Raw genomic sequence first — 20,880 nt, 5'->3', positions numbered from 1 at the left:
TAGCTAATCGCTAACCCTTACTGGGCAACAACCGCAAACAATTACAAAATTCAATTATATTAATTGTAGGGATATTGTCAGGAGTGTTGTTTTATAAAATAAAATGTTCATACAGTACTGTAACAAATGTGTTTTTTTTCAAAGGAAGGCACCACCATCATGGGTTTTCGGTCTAGCTCATAGTTATACAATGATTATGCTTTTCCAACTCTCTACATACACTTTAACAGGAGAGTATCAAAATGTCCAGTGTACTTTTGTACATTACCAACCTGGAAAACAGATTAAATTATGAGAAATCAAGTAGCCAGCCTTCTTAGTAATAATGATTGCCACACTGTAATCATATTTACAAATTGGATTATCTTATTCATAATTTATAGTACTTAACCTATTCATGCAAACAACTAGTTACATGAATGCATGTCCTGCATCAACATTAAACAATTACAGTACAAATGGTGTGTTCCTTCAAAAAACGACATGAGTTTATGTCCTGTGTCAACATTAACAAATGACACTACACACTGTTAGTTAATACATTTGTAAATCATTAATACTTTAAGGCTTATCATTATTAACTGTTTGTTCATGTCATTGTTCATCATTCGTTCATGTAAACTACTGTATTCGTTAATGGTAGTTCATGTACTCTTATCGGTGTTACCATATAACCTTAATATCTAATAATCTGATTCCAAGTTGTTTGTAAATGCAGTATGTGATCAAAGTGACCGTAATATACTGGTTGTTCTTAGTAAAGTTAGCTACTCTTTCATCATACTGTTAGCTACTGTTTCTTGGCCTATATGAATCCTCAATGCTTCTCATCAGTCAAGTAAAGAAGACAATGGGTCCTGTAGCAACCTGGAACTCAAGGATGACCGGTTTGGTTGCTCAGACTTCCTTCTGTGTGTGATTATATCAGTTATCATCAGTGCCCATAAACTGTAGGTTGTTTTTCACAAACTGTACCAATTAAAATGATGTGTTCCTGGGAAGAATTCCTAACACAGAATGCATAGAAACCCAGAACTCAGGGATGTCAAGTCTGGTTGCTTAGACTTATGTGTGAGTAATTAAATTAGATTCAACCTTATTGTCATTGAACAGTACAAGTTCAGTATGACGAAATGCAGTTAGCATCTAACCAGAAGTGCAAATAGAAGGCAGATTATCAGTAGCCCTACGAACACAGGTATGGAAATAAGATCCCATTGACTTCACTGGAGTGATTGAAGGTGAACGAGGAATACCGTCGTAATCTATATTTCAAAGTACTACAATCTATTCCAGTCAAGTAATAAAGTTGCAATACAAAACATAGTTACATACAGTGGGAAGAACAAGTATTTGATACACTGCCAATTTTGCAGGTTTTCCAACTTACAAAGCATGTAGAAGTCTGTCATTTTTATCATAGCTACTCTTCAACTGTGAGTGACGGACACACAAAAATCGAGAAAATCAATTGTATGATTTCTAAGTAATTAATTTGCATTTTATTGCATGACATAAGTATTTGATACATCAGAAAAGCAGAACTTAATATTTGGTACAGAAACATTTGTTTGCAATTACAGAGATCATACGTTTCCTGTTGTTCTTGACCAGGTTTGCACACACTGCAGCAGAGATTTTGGCCCACTCCTCCATACAGGCCTTCTCCAGATCCTTCAGGTTTCGGGGCTGTCGCTTGGCAATACGGACTTTCAGCTCCCTCCAAAGATTTTCTATTGTGTTCTTGTCTAGAGACTGGCTAGGCCACTCCAGGATTTTGAGATGCTTCTTATGGCTGTGTGTTTTCGGGTCGTTGTCATACTGGAAGACACAGCCACGACCCATCTTCAATGCTCTTACTGATGGAAGGAAGTTGTTGGCCAAGATCTCGCGATACATGGCCCCATCCATCCTTCCCTCAATACTGTGCACTCGTCCTATCCCCTTTGCAGAAAAGCATCCCCAAAGAATGATGTTTCCACCTCAATGATTCATGTTGGGATGGTGTTCTTGGGGTTGTACTCATTCTTCTGTCGTGTTGGCCCCTTCAAGCCAGGACCTTCAGCATGAACTGGGACGGTTTGCAGCCGAGTGTGAAGCGGTGGGGATGAGAATCAGTACCTCCAAATCCGAGGCCATGGTCCTCAGTCGGAAAAGGGTGGCTTGCCCACTTCAGGTTGGTGGAGAGTGCCTGCCTCAAGTGGAGGAGTTTAAGTATCTAGGGGTCTTGTTCATGAGTAAGGGAAGGATGGAACGGGAGATTGACAGACGGATCGGTGCAGCTTCTGCAGTAATGCGGTCGATGTATCGGTCTGTTGTGGTGAAGAAAGAGCTGAGCCGCAAGGCGAAGATCTCTATTTACCGGTCAATCTTCGTTCCTACTCTCACCTATGGTCATGAGCTTTGGGTCATGACCGAAAGGACAAGATCCCGGATACAGGCGGCCGAAATGAGCTGCTCCTCCACATCGAGATGGGTCAGCTGAGGTGGCTTGGGCATCTGTTTCGGATGGTGGAGGAGACCCCGGGGAAGACCTAAGACACGCTGGAGGGACTATGTCTCCCGGCTGGCCTGGGAACGCCTCGGTGTCCCCCCCGGAAGAGCTGGAGAAAGTGTCTAGGGAGAGGGAAGTCTGGGCATCTCTGCTTAGACTGCTGCTCCCGCGACCCGGCCCCGGATAACTGGAAGAAAATGATGATGATGAGTAAGTGTTATTTCCTAATCACTTATTCCTCAAAAGTGTAGAAAATTGCTATTACTCCCCGCAAGCATTGCTTTTATGACCAGGACTGTGATGTTTTGAAATGTACCCATTTTCCAGAACATTCCAGATTGATTAAGAGCTGAGTAAACTTGAAGAACTTTCTAGACCTTTGGGAGGTTATAGGATACTTTAAAATTGAGGCATCCCTGATGGGTCTCCAAGGCATTCCTGATGGGTCTCCAAGGCATTCCTGATGGGTCTCCAAGACATTCCTGATGGGTCTCCACGACGGTTTTTACCAAGTTTCCCTGCTATCTATGCCTTTGGGACAGCAGGGACACCAAGGCACATTACAACAAGTTGGACTGGCCACAGCGGACCGAGTTCTCTGTGGGGAGGAACAACGTCAAGTGGGAGCCACTGGTGAATGTGCTGATGTCACCACTGCACATCAAATTTAGCTTCATGAAACAATTTTTCAGAGCTCTAGATAAGGAGTCGGCAGCTTTCAAGTACCTTAAAGACTTCTTCCCCAAGCTGTCTGAGGCAAAGTTTGAAGCCGGAGTCTTCGTCAGACCACAAATAAAGAAGTTCCTGGAGTGCAATGAATACCCCAAGAACTCACTAGTAAGGAGAAAGTGGCTTGGAACAGCTTTGTTGCAGTGTTTTGGGGCTTCCTGGGCAATCTGAAGGCCAAAAACAATGTGGAGCTTGTTGAGACTCTGGTGAAGAACTACAGCACAATGGGCTGTAGGACGTCCCTCAAAGTCCATATCCTTGATGCTCATCCTGATAAATTCAAGATCATGGGAGCGTACTCGGAGGAGCAAGGCAAGTGCTTCCACTAGGATATACTGCGTTTAACGCTGCTACCAAGGACAGTATAACGAGAACATGATGGGAGACTATATTTGGGGGCTCATTCATGAAAGTGATTTACAGAATTATCGTAAATCTTGAAAAATTACTCAAAGTAAAACCCACAGGTAACCTCAGAAGAAATACAGGCTGCTCTGGAAAAAGATGGTGTGGTTCTTTCAAGGAGCACAATACGACCATACTGCATGGTCGTGTTACCAGAAAGAAGCCTTTACTGCGCTAATGCCACAAAAAAGCCCCATTACAATATGCCCGACAACACCTTGACACACCTCGCAGCTTCTGGCACACTGTAATTTAGTGATGAGACCAAAATACAACCATAAGCTCTGTGTTTGGAGAGGGGTCAACAAGCCTTATAGTGAACAGAATACCATCCCCACTGTGAAGCATGGTGGTGGCTCACTGATGTTTTGGGTTGTGTGAGCTCTAAAGGCACGGGAATCTTGTGAAATTTGATGTCAAGATGAATGCAACATGTTATCAGAAAATACTGGCAGACAATTTGCATTCTTCTGCATGAAAGCTGTGCATGGGTTGCTCTTGGACTTTTTAGCACGACAATAACCCTAAGTACCAGGCCAGGTTGACCCTCCAGTGGTTACAGCAGAAAAAGGTGAAGGTTCAGGATGGCCATCACAGTCTCCTGACCTTAATATCATCGAGCCACTCTGGGGAGATCTCAAACATGCAGTTCATGCAAGATGACCAATGAATTTGCATTGCCTGGAGGCATTTTGCCAAGATGAATGGGCAGCTATACCACCTGCAAGAAATCGGGGCCTCATAGACAACTATTACAAACGGGTCAATACCCAGTATTTGAACAGGGGTAACTAAATATTTTTCTTTGTTACCATGTTTTGTTTTATGATTGTGCCATTCTGTTATGACCTACAGTTGAATGTAAACCCCAGAAATATGTATCTACTCTGTACTTTTCAGCTGTTGCACAAAAATGTATATCAACTCTGTATACCATGAATCTAATATATTTATGTAGCGCTCCAGCCGTACAGTAATGGTGTGTAATTACTTTTCTAAATGCAAATAGTCCCATGTTAAAAGAAAAGGCCAGGTCCTGAGCACACAATCTAAAACTCAGGTTTGGTTGATCTATGAATTAGGCTTTAAATGACTTCAAAACACCTTTTTCAAAATGCTAAATAATATATATTTGTTATACTAAAAAGAAGAACAGGTTTACAGACAATAAAATAATGAAAAAAAAAAAAATTGCTCTAAATAAAAGACAGACCTACAGCTCTCAACATTAAAGTAACGTGGGCCCACACGCGTACTCTCACTCACTCTCTTACCCTCAACCCTTCGTGGCAGGCCTGTTCGTGGCTCGGGCGCGTGGTGGCTGATAACTGCCGTTTCACTCTGTGCGCCAACGTTGCTCACTCCCAAGCCCCTGCTCATGTGGTCACAGAGGAACTCAAAGCTTCCCATGTCGCTATGGGGGTTATTTGTCAGAGACGTTGTTTCCTTCGTAGCCAGAGGAACTCAGGGGTTTTTCCAGTCACCCAGAGAGCGCTATCTGGTTGTAGATGTGGGTCTTGATTCGGTAAACTAACCCTTCCAGTTCCGCTCTGCTGAGTTAACTAGGCCATGAAGTCAAGGCCATGACTCTGCTAACCATTTACAGACTAGCAAATGTGACACAAGAAAAATAGCTACACAGCACACTAACAAAATATATAGATTTATATATAATAGTTTGAAGGGTACTTGTTACATTTACCGGCCACAGGTAAAGATAATCCTTAAGAAAATCAATTAGGTCACAGTGAAGTACTCTATTACACCAGCGCAAAAAGTCTTCTCTCTCCGTCTCCTTCGTTCTTCTCTCCTTCCTCTTAAATCCTGCCTCTTATTGTATAAAACTTTACGTGATATGTAGAGCTCTTACAAATAGCAAATTACACCTGTCTATTGAGAGTTGATTTTCAAATGAGCAAGTTAGATCATATCCTAAACTAAAAGTGTGAGCTCATGTATGTTCCCAACAAACTATATACAATTAGGGAACATCTGATAATAGTCCGTAAATATACACTCTCCTAAAGGATTATTAGGAACACCTGTTCAATTTCTCATTAGTGCAATTATCTAATCAATCAATCACATGGCAGTTGCTTCAATGCATTTAGGGGTGTGGTCCTGGTCAAGAAAATCTCCTGAACTCCAAACTGAATGTCAGAATGGGAAAGAAAGGTGATTTAAGCAATTTTGAGTGTGGCATGGTTGTTGGTGCCAGACGGGCCGGTCTGAGTATTTCACAATCTGCACAGTTACTGGGATTTTCACGCACAACCATTTCTAGGATTTACAAAGAATGGTGTGAAAAGAGAAAAACATCCAGTATGTGGCAGTCCTGTGGGCGAAAATGCCTTGTTGATGCTAGAGGTCAGAGGAGAATGGGCCAACTGATTAAAGCTGATAGAAGAGCAACTTTGACTGAAATAACCACTCGTTACAACCGAGGTATGCAGAAAAGCCTTTGTGAAGCCACAACACGCACAACCTTGAGACGGATGGGCTACAACAGCAGAAGACCCCACCGGGTACCACTCATCTCCACTACAAATAGGAAAAAGAGGCTACAATTTGCACAAGCTCACCAAAATTGGACAGTTGAAGACTGGAAGAATGTTGCCTGGTCTGATGAGTCTCGATTTCTGTTGAGACATTCAGATGGTAGAGTCCGAATTTGGCGTAAACAGAATGAGAACATGGATCCATCATGCCTTGTTACCACTGTGCAGGCTGGTGGTGGTGGTGTAATGGTGTGGGGGATATTTTCTTGGCACACTTTAGGCCCCTTAGTGCCAATTGGGCATCGTTTAAATGCCACGGCATACCTGAGCATTGTTTCTGACCATGTCCATCCCTTTATGACCACCATGTACCCATCCTCTGATGGCAACTTCCAGCAGGATAATGCACCATGTCACAAAGCTTGAATCATTTCAAATTGGTTTCTTGAACATGACAATGAGTTCACTGTACTGAAGTGGCCCCCACAGTCACCAGATCTCAACTCAATAGAGCATCTTTGGGATGTGGTGGAACGTGAGTTTCGTGCCCTGGATGTGCATCCCACAAATCTCCATCAACTACAAGATGCTATCCTATCAATATGGGCCAACATTTCTAAAAAATGCTTTCAGCACCTTGTTGAATCAATGCCACGTAGAATTAAGGCAGTTCTGAAGGCGAAAGGGGGTCAAACACAGTATTAGTATGGTGTTCCTAATAATCCTTTAGGTGAGTGTATATCAAACGTTTCCGTAACTATATAACCTAATTATGAGTACTATTACCTATATTTAATCAACTAAAATAGTCTGAGGGTCTATGCATTTAAAGGACAGACAATAGTGATTCCTTTTCCGGTTTGTAGTAAATTTTATATTACATTTGTATACATACATGTTCATTTGGATTCATAAGTAGTTTTATTCTGACTTTATGTGAAAGAATTTGCCCATTTTCTCATTTGAAATAGGTACATTTCAAAATATCACTGTCCTGGTCACAAAAGAAAAGGTTGGGGTTATAAGACATTGTAGATTTTTGACAAAAGTGTTTCATTTTGCAAATGATCTGAGGTGTTGTGCTACTTTGGTGTGGTGTTGTGCTAATTGTGTGAAGGGGTTTGAAAAACCAGTCCCTGTTTTCAAAATTGTTCTTAAGCAATTGAAAAAATCAGTAATACCACCACTGCCAGTCGTACATTTATAAACGTATCCATTATGGCACATCTTTACATATCAGACAAGGTCAAACCTGAGTTCCAGTACCATTTCACATCTATCTGACAGCAGAATGTCCCCCAGCTGCCTTCCTCAGACATACACAGCACTGCACTCCCTGTACGGTCTGATACTTTTCACATGAGCCTATAAATTATGTGGAGGCTGTTTTTCACTCCATCCTAACAGCTATTGAAATAACCATAGTAATACCTAGAGGTACCTAGCAGGATGGGATAAAACACTAGCCCTGAAAACAGACTGCTGAGGTTTAATCATGACCAACCATCTGTGACCCTGTGATGACCCCTCAGTGTTGGGTTTAAATGGCCCCTGTGATGACCCCTCAGTGTTGGGTTTAAATGGCCCCTGTGATGACCCCTCAGTGTTGGGTTTAAATGGCCCCTGTGATAACTCCTCAGTGTTGGGTTTAAATGGCCCCTGTGATGACCCCTCAGTGTTGGGTTTAAATGGCCCCTGTGATGACCCCTCAGTGTTGGGTTTAAATGGCCCCTGTGATGACCCCTCAGTGTTGGGTTTAAATGGCCCCTGTGATGACTCCTCAGTGTTGGGTTTAAATGGCCCCTTAGATGACCTGGTTTAAAAGCAGGTTGATTTTAGGTGTCTCTGGCTTTTATTCAGTCTGATAGACGTTTAAAATCCACTGAATCTGCAGTTGTATCCTTGTGTTGGATGCTATGTTTGTGGTCAGGTGTTGACAAAGAGCAAACCACATACAACCCTGTTTCCAAAAAAGGGATGCTGTGTAAAATGGAAATAAAACTGAATACAAAGATGTGCAAGTCATTTAAACCCTATATGCAATAGAACATGTAAAAAAAAATATATATATATATATGCCCACTTTGAATATGATGCCAGCAACACATTTCAAAAATAGCTGAGAAAAGGGCAACAGAAGACTGGAAAAGTTGCATAATACTAAAAAAGAACCTGGTGGAACATCTAACAAATAATTAGGTTAATTGGCAACAGGTCAGTACCATGATTGGGTATAAAAAAAGCATCCCAGAGAGGATGAGTCTTTCAGAAGTAAAGATGGGGAGGGTTCACCACTTTGTGAAAGGCTCCACAAGCAAATATAAGAATAATGTTTCTCAACGCAAAATTGCAAAGAGTTTGGGGATCTCATCATCTACAATACATAATATAATTAAAAGATTCAAAGAATCCGGAGAATTGTCTGTATGCATGGTTGAAAACCAATATTGGATGGCCATGATCTACGGGCCCTCAGCCAGCACTGCATTAAAAACAGAAAGGATTCTGTAGTGGACATCACTGCATGGGCTCAGGAACAAAAACCATTGTCTGTGAACACAATTTGTTGTATCCACAAATGCAGGTTCAAACTCTGCCATGCAAAGAAGAAATCAGATACAAACAATAATTATTTTTGAGAATCATGGCTGCCGCATCCTCTGTACTAAAGAGGAGAGGGACCATTCGGCTTGTTATCAGAGCACAATTCAAAAGCCAGCATCTGTGATGGTATGGGGGTGCATTAGTGCACATGGCAAGGGTGACTTGCACATCTGTGAAGGCACCATTAATGCTGGACAATATACAGTTGTGCTCATAAGTTTGCATACTATATACGAAATAAGACGTGTGTTTTGTCTGCTCACATGTTTTCTTTACAAATGCTACATATATTACCAATTCTCCAAGGGTATGCAAGATTTTGAGCACAACTGTATACAGGTTTTGGAGCAACATATGCTGCCATCCAGACAATGTGTTTTTCAGGGAAGGCCTTGCTTATTTCAGCCAGACAATGCCAAACCACATTCTGCACGTATTACAACAGCATAGCTCCGTAGTAAGTCTGGGTGCTAAACTGGCCTGCCTGCAGTCTATGAATGGGAAAACATCTACCTTTCAAAACTACAGCCGTTGGTCTCCTCAGTTCCCAAATGTTTACAGTATTGTTAAAAGAAGAGGTGATGCAACACAGTGGTAAACATGCACCTGTCCCAACCTTTTTGAAACGTTGCTGGCATCAAATTCAAAATGGGCATGTATTCTTGTAGAAACAATAAAATTTCTCTGGTTCAACATTTGATATGTTGTCTTTGTACTATTTTCAATTAAATGTAAGGATAAATGATTTGCACATTGTTGCATTCTGTTTTTATTTGTATTTTATGCAGCGTCCCAACTTTTTTGGAAACAGGGTTGTACATTACATAACTAAGGAACAGCCATCACTTTTATCTTCTCCATCAGCCAGATAATTTGTATTATGCACACAAGAAAAACCCTATATAGAAAGACCCTCTGTGCATGCCTGACTAAGGACTTTCTCTCTCCACTTGACTAACTTCTGCAGATGGCCACTCAAGCCCAAAACTCTGTCCTCCCTCACCGGTCCCAGTCCTCCCTCACAGGTCCTCCCTCACCGGTCCTCCCTCACCAGTCCTCCCTCACCGGTCCTCCCTCACAGGTCCCAGTCATCCCTCACAGGTCCCAGTCCTCCCTCACAGGTCCCAGTCCTCCCTCACTGGTTCCAGTCCTCCCTCACTGGTTCCAGTCATCCCTCAACAGTCCCAGTCCTCCCTCACAGGTCCCAGTCATCCCTCACAGGTCCCAGTCCTCCCTCACAGGTCCCAGTCCTCCCTCACTGGTTCCAGTCCTCCCTCACTGGTTCCAGTCATCCCTCAACAGTCCCAGTCCTCCCTCACAGGTCCCAGTCCTCCCTCACAGGTCCCAGTCCTCCCTCACAGGTCCCAGTCAACCCTCACTAGTCCAAGTCAACACTTCGATATATAGTGTAGATCGATGATGGATATAGACAGATACTGTATATTAAAAGAAGAATGAGTGATTGATATAGTCTATAGATGGATAGTATCATCAATAAAAGGTCAGCAGTGTCTGAGATATCTAATATAACAAAACTGTTTTCAAAAAGAACGGACAACTAGGGGGAGATTGTGGGGCAAACACACATACAGACACACAAACACATAAACTTTTATGCCATTAGATCAGCTGCAGGTTTTGAATGTTTCTTCAGGATCCCTTCTGAATAATAAAACCCTTCTGTGATGTTGAGAAGTACCCTGGTCCTGTTTTATTTTTGTATATTACAGATCTGAATAGCACTGCCTGCTCAATTTCAGTCTATTTTCCATCAGATCTTTTCAAGAGGACGAGGAGGTTTTCTGTTTTAATCAGCTACCAGGAAGGAATAATTGATATGAACAACCTCCCATTTTACAGAACACGGATCAATATCCTGCTTGTTATGGATTGAACCCTGTGCAGCCACATCTCAACCTCTCAACCCCCATCCATGTTCTTTCTGTCTCTTCAGGTTAATACTGTGACGGTGAGGTGACGGACAGCCCCCGTCTTCTTCCGCTTTTACCGCTTTTCTTTTCATCCACGAACACAACCCAGACTTGTCATGTGTCTTGTCGCTGATTATCACTCACACCAGGTCCCAATTCGGTCATTACTATGTGTTTAAATGTTGCTCCTCTGCTCCCCTCATTTGTTGGTCTTTGTTCCTTGTTTCCGCATCAGTGGTGAGTGTTTCGTTTTCTTTAAGTCTTTTTTATTCAGTTTGGTGAAGATATTTTCTATTAAATTACAAACAATCGTCTGCCACTCTGCCTGCGTCTGGTTCCTCCTTTCCACCACAATACCATCGTGACAAATACAGCCTTCTTCCTCCAAAAATGAGGGATACAAAACCTTTTTAATAAGTATTTTATATTTTACTGAAGCCAGAAATTGCCCTTTAAAAACACTCAAGAAAAGACATGAGTGTTAGTGAATGTAATGGTTAAGTTTCCTGTCAAATCCTTTCAGCCTTTAATGTGGTTGGTTGGTTACAGTTGGCTTACAGTGGATATAGTTTACACACGCCTGTTAAAATCCCACGTTCTTGTGATGTAAATAAAATCGACAAAGAAATCATGTCAGATTATTTCATTTCCACCTTTAATGTGACCTATAACGTGAACAATTCAATTGAAAACCAAACTGAAATATGTGAGGGGTTAAGGTTAACCTGAAGGTTTTGAGCCAAAATTGCCTGGTATTTGGAACTGTTCATAATTCCCTCCACCCTGACTAAGGCCCTGTTTCCAGCAAAGAAAAACAGCCCCAAAGCATGATGCTGCCTCCACCATGCTTCAGTTATGTTTTTGCACCAAACATACCTTTTGGAATTATGGCCAAAAATTTCAACCTTAGTTTCATCAGACCATAACACATTTTCCAACGTGCTTTTGGGAGACTTGATGTTTGTTTTTGCAAACTTCATCCAGGTTTGGATGTTTTTCTTTGTAAGAAAAGGCTTCCATCTTACCACCTACCCATTCATAGCCCATTCATATGAAGCATATGGGAGATTGTTGTCACATGTAGCACACAGCCAGTACTTGCCAGAAATTGCTGCAGTTCCTTTAATGTTGCTGTAGGCCTCTTGGAAGCCTCCCTGACCAGTTTTCTTGTCTTTTCATCAATTTTGGAGGGACATTCAGTTTTTGGTTATGTCTCTTGTGCCATATTTTCTCCACTTGATGATGAATGTCTTCACTGTGTTCCATGGTATATCTAATGCTTTGGAAATAATTTTTCACCCTTCTCCTGACTGATATCTTTCAACAATGAGATCCCTCTGATGCTTTGGAAGCTCTCTACAGACCATGGCTTTTGCTCTGAGATGCAACTAAGATGCTGAACTTTATTTGTGATTAATCAGAGTCACTTTAAATGATGGCAGGTGTATAATGACTTCTATTTAACATGAGTTTGAATGAGATTTGTTTAATTCTGAACACAGCCACATCCCCAGTTATAAGAGGATGTGCACACTTATGCAACCAGGTTATTGTAAGGTTTTTATTTTTCATTTTTCCCCCTCGAAGATTTCAGTTTGTTTTTCAATTGAATTGTTCACATTAAAATTGGAAAATGTTCTGACAACACGCTGATATCATCATACAACTAGCTGATATCATCAAACAAATATTTACAATATATTTATAAAGCCCTGTGTTATACTTGTCCATCAGGTCATGCTTCCGATCTGGACTAAGTTGAAATCCTAGACTCAGACCGCACGCATTTATTAATTATTACAATTGTAATCTTAATATGTTCACCTGACAAAGCCAGAAAAGCACTGTGACATCTGCTGAGGTAAAAAGGGATTTTTAAATAAATCTGATTGATCATCAAACAACTAGCTGATATCATCTAAACACTAGCTGATATCATCAAACAGCCAGCTGACATCATCATGCAGCCAACAGACATCTTTATATAACTAGCTGATATCATCAAACAGCTGCCTGATATCATCAAACAGCCAGCTGATATCATAAAAAAAACTGATGATATCATCAAAGAGCCAGCTGATATCATAAAAAACAGCTGATATCATCATACAGCCAGCTGATATCCTCAAAGAGCCAGCTGATATCATACAACTAGCTAGCTAGCCAGCTTACCCATAAATCCCTTAAAGAGAGATGGAGGAGCTAGCTCATTGACAAATAAGTCAATCAAATATTTTTCAGAAGGCATCTCAACTAAAATATGACTCACCAAACAGTGTGGGTCATAATTTAGTGCAGCTCATTCCGTCCTGGCGAACTAACCTGGAGAGAGAGGGAGTGGTTTGTAAATCTGTCAGATGGTGTGATGACACCTAAAGCGCTGCCCTGTCAGACTGCTGTGGCACTACAGATTCAGTCTAATAGTTCACCACTTGAGGCTGTGGAGGCTGTAACTGATTACATGCATTTTAGTGAGGACACAGGGAGCCTTCAAAGAGAGTGTGAGTGTTTTGCGAATAATTCGCTCTGGATCACAAAAGGGCATTGTCACCAAATTGATATTTGGTTGAATCTGGACAGATACAAAAGAAGAAGCATTGGCCCATTTAGAGAAGATTGAAGGACAAGTCTGGGTTGGAAACATGAGGGATGCTTGAAAAGGCCTGTCAACCCTCTACAGCACCAACCATCCTCACTTAGACAAATGTCTATTAAAAGGAACAGTGTGTTGATAATGCAGAATCAGAGCTTTTAGTCTAAACTGGAATCTAATTTGGTTGTACTGTCACGGTTCTGGAGGCAGGACACAGGTGCAGAGAGTGGGGAATATATCCTTTTGATGATTCTTATAACCGAACTGAAAACCACAAAAGAAGAGTATGACCGTGAACTGAAAAGCAGCAATACAAACAACTGACTCCAAACTATGACAGACAACTAAGGAACACAAAGGGCAACTTAAATAGGATCCCCAATTAGAGACAATGAGACACAGCTGTCTCTAATTGGGGAGAACAGAAAACAGTACCGCAGAGTTGACTAGATGTACCTCTGCAGTCAGGTCCTGACTGTGGCCCCCAGACGCATAGAGATGCCTAGAGGCAACCATCCAGGACGTGACAGTACCCCCCTCAAGACGCGGGCTCCCGACCGCAAGACAGGAACATTCAAGGCAGGGAGGACGGGTCACCAGGTGACAGCTTCGGCCCCAGAGCTGGACACAGCACCGCGACAGGTGGAGGCTCCACCCCAGAGCAGGACACAGCACTGGGACAGGTGGAGGCTCCGGAGAAGGGGGACGCTCTGCCCCTGTACCTGCACGCAGTGCCGGAGTGAGGGTACTCACCACCCCCGGAACAGCACGGGCACTGGAGCAGGAGGAGTCCGGGGAGCAGGAAGCGCAGGGGGAGTCGGAGACGCCAGGGGAGATGGAGGCCCCGAAGGGCGCTGGAGGCTCAGGGGGCCGTTGCTGAAGATTCAGGGCAGGGGACCAGTGCTGGAAGCTCAGTATGTAGAGATTGAACAGAAGCGGTCCGAGAACTGATCCCTGGGGAATTATGCATGTCATAGCCACCCAATCAGATTCATGATTGCCAATGGTGACCACTTGAGTTCACAAAATTGCTGAGTTGACTGAATGGATGTGAGTCATCACAGTGAGTACGACACAATGGTGAGAGTCATCACAGTGAGTACGACACAATGGTGAGAGTCATCACAGTGAGTACGACACAATGGTGAGAGTCATCACAGTGAGTACGACACAATGGTGAGAGTCATCACAGTGAGTACAACACAATGGTGAGAGTCATCACAGTGAGTACAACACAATGGTGAGAGTCATCACAGTGAGTACAAAACAATGGTGAGAGTCATCACAGTGAGTACAACACAATGGTGAGAGTCATCACAGTGAGTACAACACAAAGAAAACCACTTTAACTGGATCACCTCAAGGTGATGTATGTGTAATGCATATACAGCTGTTCATACTGTATGTGTTATGTGTTTACAACTGTTCGTACTGTATGTGTTATGTGTTTACAACTGTTCATACTGTATGTGTTCTGTGTCTAAAGCTGTTCATACTGTGTGTTATTTGTATGCAGCTGTTCATACTGTGTGTTATTTTTATACAGCTGTTCATACTGTGTGTTATTTGTATACAGCTGTTCATACTGTGTGTTATTTGTATACAGCTGTTCATACTGTGTGTTATTTTTACCATTCAGGGTGCTCAACGTTAAATTTCTCATTCTGCTAGAAATTACTAAACGCTCACAGGAAAGTAAAACTGCTACACTATATGAAAACATTAACTATTTAACAACCAAATGTAATAACAAACAATATACCTCCCTCTCTGATTATGTAGGCTAAGATGAAACACTCAAAGTTGATGTAATAACAAACACCCTATCTACCTCTGTGATTATGTAGGCTAAGATGGAACACTCAACATGGTTGTTAAAGGAAAGTAAAGATGCTTGGCAGAGCCGGGAGCTCATGGCTGATCAGTAGTGTAGAAGGACAGATGGCCTCCACTTCAACATTTTGGAAACCAGTCTTGCTCTCAAGCCAAATTACACACCCTCCATTCCCCTTTCCACTCCTGCTCCAATCGCATATACAGCTCTGGAAAAAATTAAGAGACCACTGCACCTTTTTCTTTCCTTTCCAAAAAAGTTGAAAAGAACGTTTTGAGTGAGGAACAGAAGGTTTCAATTGGCAGTGGTCTCTTCATTTTAACCCTTTTGTTCCTTACCTAAATCCTTTTCAACATTTTTGGAAAGGAAAGAAAAGGGTGCTGTGGTCTCCTAATTTTTTCTGGAGCTGTATACCCACTTTGAATTTGATGTCAGCAACACGTTTCAAAAAAGCTGGGACAGAGGCAACAAAAGACTGGAAGTGTTGTGTAATACAAAACATTTATTTGGTGTAACATCTCACAACTACAAACCTGATTCCAAAAAAGTTGGGACACTGTACAAAAAAGTTGGGACACTGTACAAAAAAGTTGGGACAGGTAGCAATAAGAGGCCGGAAAAGTTAAATGTACAGATAAGGAACAGCTGGAGGACCAATTTGCAACTTATTATGTCAATTGGCAACATGATTGGGTATAAAAAGAACCTCTCAGAGTGGCAGTTTCTCTCAGAAGTCAAGATGGGCAAAGGATCACCAAGTCCCCCAATGCTGCGGAGAAAAATAGTGGAGCAATATCAGAAAGGAGTTTCTCAGAGAAAAATCTACAGTGCATAATATCATCCAAAGATTCAGAGAATCTGGAACAATCTCTGTGTGTAAGGGTCAAGGCCGGAAAACCATACTGGATGCCCGTGATCTTCAGGCCCTCAGAAGGCACTGCATCACATACAGGAATGATACTGTAATGGGCTCAGGAATACTTCCAGAAAACACTGTCGGTGAACACAATCCACCGTGCCATTCGCCGTTGCCGGCTAAAACTCTATAGGTCAAAAAAGAAGCCTTACCTAAACCGGATCCAGAAGCGCAGGCGTTTTCTCTGGGCCAAGGATCATTTAAAATGGACTGTGGCAAAGTGGAATAGTGTTCTGTGGTCAGACGAATCAAAATTTGAAGAACATTTTGGAAAACTGGGACGCCATGTCATCCGGACTAAAGAGGACAAGGATAACCCAAACTGTTATCAGTGCTGAGTTCAGAAGCCTGCATCTCTGATGGTATGGGGTTGCATGAGTGCGTGTGGCATGGGCAGCCTACACATCTGGAAAGGCACCATCAATGCTGACAGTTATATTCAAGTTCTAGAACAACATATGCTCCCATCCAGATGTCGTCTCTTTCAGGGAAGACCTTGCATTTTCCAACATGACAATGCCAGACCACATACTGCATCACTTACAATGTCATGGCTGCATAGAAGAAGGATCCGGGTACTGAAATGGCCAGCCTGCAGTCCAGATTTTTCACCCATAGAAAACATTTGGCACATCATAAAGAGGAAGGTGCGACAAAGAAGACCTAAGACAGTTGAGCAACTAGAAGCCTGTATTAGACAAGAATGGGACAACATTCCTATTCATAAACTTGAGCAACTTGTCTCCTCAGTCCCCAGACGTTTGCAGTCTGTTATAGAAAGAAGAAGGGATGCCACACAGTGGTAAACATGGCCTTGTCCCAACTTTTTTGAGATGTGTTGGTGCCATGAAATTTAAAATCAACTTATTTTTCCCTTAAAGTGATACATTGTCTCAGTTTAAACATTTGATGTCATCTATGTTGTATTCTGAATAGAATATTGAAATTTGAAACTTCCACATCATTGCATTCTGTTTTTATTCACAATTGTACAATTGTAACACAAGTGTCCCAACTTTTTTGGAATCGGGTTTGTAATTAGATTAATTGTCAACAGGTCAGTAACATGATTGTGTATAAAAAGAGCATCCCAGAGAGGATGAGTCATTCAGAAGTAAAGATGGGGAGGGGTTCACCACTCTGTGAAAGACTGCACAGGCAAATAGTGCAACAATTTAAGAATAATGTTCTGCAAAGAGTTCATTCTCTGTGGTACATAATATAATTTATATGATTCTAAGAATCCAAAGAAAATCCAGTGAAAACACAATCATGCAAAGAAGAAACCATACCGAGCTCATTTAAGATGGACTGAGGTGAAGTGGAGAACTGTCCTGTGATCTGACAAATCAAAATATGAACACATTTTGGGAAATCATGGGACACTGTGTCCTCTGGGCTAAAGAGGAGACGGACCATCTGGCTTCTTATCAGTGCACAGTTCAAATGCCAGATTCTGTGATGGTATGGGGGTGCATTAGTGCACATGGCATGGGTGACCTGCACATCCGTGAAGGAACCATTCATGCTGAACAATATATACAGGTTTTGGATGCTTCCATCCAGGGAAGGCCTTTATTATTTCTACAAGACAATGACAAACCACATTCTGCACGTATTAGAACAGCATTTTGAAATTGCTATTTGTACCCGAACAAATATTATCCCAGTTGTAACATATACTCTACCTAATACTTTCTGCCCTCCTCTATTTGCACTTCTGGTTAGATGCTAACTGCATTTCATGGCACTGTACTTGTACTGTTCAATGACGATAAAGTTGAATCTAATCAAAGCATGACTGGAGTACTAGAGTCCAGGTGTTAAACTGGCCTGCCTGCAGTCCAGACCTGTCACCCATTGAAATAATTTTGCGCATTATGAAACAAACAACGCAACAAAGGAGATCTTGAATTGTTGAGTAGTGTGGAATCATATGAATGTATGTTTCAGTGGAAGTTAAATGTGCCTAGATAATGAGAACAATAGAAACATCTGTGTTTAGATTATCTCTCTGAAGGTCATGCTCTGCCAACCTCAGGAATGTGAAATGTTTTCATTGACTTTACAGTTGACATATAGATTCTTGTGGAAATGCTCTCCAGCTCTCCTTGTGTAACAGCCTGTCTCCTGGTATATACTCCATGCCCCTGATACTGTACTGGGACACATTTAAACCTTCTTGTGATGGCACGTATGGATGTACAATCCTGGAGGAGCTCGGCTACCTGAGCAACCAGAAGAGGCTGCAGGTTCAGCCTCATGCTACCAGTAGTAACAAGGACACTAGCAAAACACAAAACTAGAGAAGAATCAGTCAGGAAGGATGAGGAGAGAGCAAATCTCTGTGGTCACCACCTGCAAAACCATTCAATTTTTGGGGGTTGTCTTGCTGTTACCTCTCCAGTGCACTTGTGTCACTTTCTTTTGCACCAAAACAGGTGACATTGATTCACAATTCCTTATGCTTCCTAACTGGACAGATTGACATCAAGACATTTTTCCTGATTTAGTGTTATACTGTGAGGATTACATGTTCCCTTAATTTTTTGAGCAGTGTGTATACCAGCTAGCAACCATCTTTAAACTGAGATGGATTTACCAGCCAAGGGGACATTTTCTGCGATACTTTCAATACAAGTTGAATTCTCGACCTTGACTTTCGACGGGTAAGTGGTTAACGAAAGAGACAACTATATGAAAAGGTTATATTTCTTACAGCAGCCAAAATCCTCTATCAAGCAAGAATGGAAAAACATTTATCTTTCAAAACTACAGCAGCTGGTCTCCTCAGTTCCCAAACGCTTACAGAGTGTTGTTAATAAAAGACGAGGTTGCAACACATTAATAAACACGCCCCTGTCCCAAATGTTTTTAAACATGTTGCTGGCATCAAATTAATAATGGGCATATATTTTTCCAAAAACAATAACATTTCTCTAGTTCAACACTTGATATGTTGCCTTGGTAAATATTGGGATTAAATTGTTTGCACATCATTGCATTCTGTTTTTATTTGCATTTTATGTAGTGTCCCAACTTTTTTGGAAACGGGATTGTAATTCAATTGATTTCATATAACTTAGGTAACAAATACTCTCTGGTTCTTAATGTTTGTTAGTTATTTGTTTATCCACAATGCTGGGACTACTAGCGTCAATTGTTGGGAAGGTACGGGCACAGACAACACGACAGATGGTCAACCAGAGGTGTAAATCTGAAGCATCTGGTGGTGGTTTCCCCATGAGGAGAGGAAGCACTGTGACTGGGCAGTGGAGCAAGATGGAGCTGGGCGTTTTTCATCCATAAAACGTCTGATCTCATTACAGTTTTCTGTTCCCAAAAGTAAAATATCTTATTAATAGTGTGGTCAAAGTAGCCAACACTTCTAAAAAAGTGGGTGGGGATTAGAGTACAATAAGGAAGTGGAATGTCACGCTCTTCCCTATTCATGTTCCTTTTCTTAAGTTTCAAGTTCAAGTAGTTTATTTGTCAAATAACAAAGTGTCATCCTGCACAATAAAATTATTGTGACATGGCACAAAACATCAATGTAGTAAGAATTAAGAGATATGTAAAGCAACAACAAATATATATAGCAAAATATAACAATAATGTACATGATACACATAACATTTTAAACTTGCAGCAATTTAAAAAATGAGTAGGGAAAATGAACAATATGGGTAGAAGTATTGAATATTATAGATATAGCAAGCATAGCAATATATACTTCACAATGTAAGCCAGCAGCAATTTTAAAAAGAGAAGGATGGGGTATATGAACACTATGGGTAGGGGTACTGAAATGCATATGTACAATATGAGAGCAAAATGTCTATGAATGGTACATACAAAAGAATACCCTAATGTACATTGAATGTACATTGGAAGACATCAGAGAATTTGTGATCAGGTTGATCATGGATCAGTGTTGCTGGTTGAGGAGCTTTATGGTCTGAGGGAAAAAGCTATTTGTGAGTCTGGAAGTGCGCACCCCGGATGGCAGCAGTGTGAACAGGCCATAGCCTGGGTTGCTGTAGTCTTTGATGATGTTCCGTGCCTTCCTAAGACATGGTGTATGGTAGATGTCTTGCACGGCGGGGAGATGCCAGCCGATGATGCACTCAGCAGACTTCACTACCCTCTGGAGGGACTTGTGTTCTGCAGCGGAGCAGCTGCTGTACCAGGATGTAATGCAGCCTGAGAGGATGCTTTCAATGGTGCACCTGTAGAAGTTGGTGAGAGTTTTTACAGACATGCCAAATTTCTCCCCAGGAAGAAAAGTAATTTTTGGGCAGTTTTCACTGCCACTTACATTGACCAAGTGAGGTCATCTTTGATGAACACACCAAGGAACTTGAATTCAGAGACTTTCCACTTCAGCACCATCGATGTGTATGGGGGCATGACCCCCCCTCTGCCGCTTCCTGAAGTCCACGATCATCTCCTTAGTCTTGCAGACTTTGAGAGAGAGGTTGCTGTCCTGACATCATGTAGCCAGGTTCTTTACCTCCTCTCTGTAAGTGGTCTCATCATTGTTGGGGATGAGATCCAGGATGGTGGTGTCGTACGCAAATTTAAGGATGGTGTTGGAGCTGTGTGTGGCCACACAGTCATGCATGAACAGGGAGTACAGGAGGGGACTGAGAATGCAGCCCTGGGGGGCTCCAGTGCTCAGGGTCAGTGCAGAGGAGGTGAGGTTGCCCATTCTTACCACCTGGGGTCTGACCGTCAGGAAGTCCAGGATCCAGTTGCAGAGGGAGGTGTTGAGTCCCAGGGTCCTGAGCTTAGGAACAAGCTTGGTGGGCACAATAATATTGAATGCTGAGTTGTAGTCCTTCCAGAAGGAATGTTCCAACTATATTCACAAAAC

The sequence above is a fragment of the Esox lucius genome, chromosome 11, assembly GCF_011004845.1.
Source record: "Esox lucius isolate fEsoLuc1 chromosome 11, fEsoLuc1.pri, whole genome shotgun sequence".
In the NCBI taxonomy this organism is placed as follows: Eukaryota; Metazoa; Chordata; class Actinopteri; order Esociformes; family Esocidae; genus Esox; species Esox lucius.
Note: the sequence above shows the minus strand (reverse complement) of the source record.